Consider the following 1,542-nt stretch of genomic DNA (forward strand, 5'->3'; position numbering starts at 1 on the left):
CCAGGAGATTCTTAGGGCAGGACAGCAACAGACCAAAATGCAAAGAAAACCCAACACTGCATCGCAGGAAGTAACAGATCTTGGAAAAATCCCATTTTGCTGCATCTTGGTGGAACTTCTGTAGACCCGTTTGAGTGCTGGCCACCCTGGAGTTTCTAGACAGGTATCCTGACACACGAGGGAGCAGCGTTAGCTCTCCAGGCTGCGCCTTAAACCACAGCGTTCCTTCTCTTTTTATGTATTTCCCCTCCCTGCCTTGTTCTTTAAAAGATTTCTTTTCACTTCCTCATGAGTCTCCCAGGAAAGGAAGCTTTGCAGCTGGAGAACCCTGTGTGCGCAGAGGAGGAGGTGGATTCTTGGCAACACGGGGACCTACGCAGCTCTACTGGAAGTCTCCAAGGTTGGAGTTGCAATAAAACAAGGAGGCTCCGGAACTTGGAAGACAGGGAGGGAAATCTATTTGATGACTGTGGGGGAAGGCTCTAAAAAGCTGCTAAAAGCTCGTGCTTGATGAGGATTACTATCACAGAGCACGCTGGCCGTGAACAGGCCCAGCTTTCTCTGGAAGTCACCTGGCCCCCCCAAGGTCAGTAGCTGCCTGCACATGACTCAGTCTCCCCGTCCAAAGGCTGAAGTGTGGAGGGTGACAGAGCGGCTTTCACAACACACGGCAAAAGGAGACAACCCAAGTTCCTTTTGAAAGCAGTGAAGCAAGGAGGGGATGTATCTATTCCCTCCCCAAGAGTGACTGCCCTGGACCCTGGAGGTGTTATCAGGGCAGGGGGCAGCACACCCCCAAGTGTGGAAAGTCCACGGCTCAACATCAGAACACCCCCGGGACACGTGCGTTGTTTTTAAAAGGGAGATGATGAGGATGGGGAGAGAATAAAAATAGTAGAAAAAGAAAAGTGTTTCATTCCACAGCGGAGGGGCAGACGCCACCGCGGCTTCGTCAGGGTCCAGAAAGAGATGCCAGGCAGGAGTGCACACTGCAGCTGTCCCGTCAGGGACCTGGTCAAGGGATCTCAGGGGGCCTCAGGGGGGTCTCTGGAGGGGGCCTCAAGGGGCCTCGGGACATCCCAAGGGCTCTAGAGGTCATGGGGGTTCTCTGGGGGGTTCTGAAGGGGTCTCAACCCTCGTGGCACATCACAGTGTCTCAGAACATGTCACGTAGTTTCAGGGGATCTCAGTAGGACTCAGGGCACCCACGCGGGGAGTCTCGGGGGGTCCCCGGGATCTGCCTGCGCCCTCCCCTCTCTGAGCCATTTCAGCGCATTTGCCACGGTTCCCTCCACTCACTTCCCCTCTCTGCCTCCCACACCAGCCCACCCGCGGGAAGGAAAACAACAAGCACCAATTCTTCACCGCAGCAGCAGAGACCTGCAGAGACTGACTCAACTGGGAGGGCAGGCGGACACACGGCCGTTTTCTTTACAGCTAAAGATACGCTCATGGCCGGGCGCGGTGGCTCAAGCCTGTAATCCCAGCACTTTGGGAGGCCGAGACGGGCGGATCACGAGGTCAGGAGATCGAGACCATCCT

General features: G+C 55.4%; 1 protein-coding gene across 1 annotated transcript in view; it reads right to left on the bottom strand.

Moving 5' to 3' along the window:
- DIP2C (DIP2 disco-interacting protein 2 homolog C (Drosophila)) overlaps positions 1–1,542 on the bottom strand; it is a 263,569-nt gene that overhangs the window by 108,185 nt on the left and 153,842 nt on the right. The gene's annotated exons all lie outside the window — the stretch shown is intronic.

Source organism: Colobus angolensis, unplaced genomic scaffold (assembly GCF_000951035.1).
Source record: "Colobus angolensis palliatus isolate OR3802 unplaced genomic scaffold, Cang.pa_1.0 Scaffold209, whole genome shotgun sequence".
Taxonomy (NCBI): Eukaryota; Metazoa; Chordata; class Mammalia; order Primates; family Cercopithecidae; genus Colobus; species Colobus angolensis.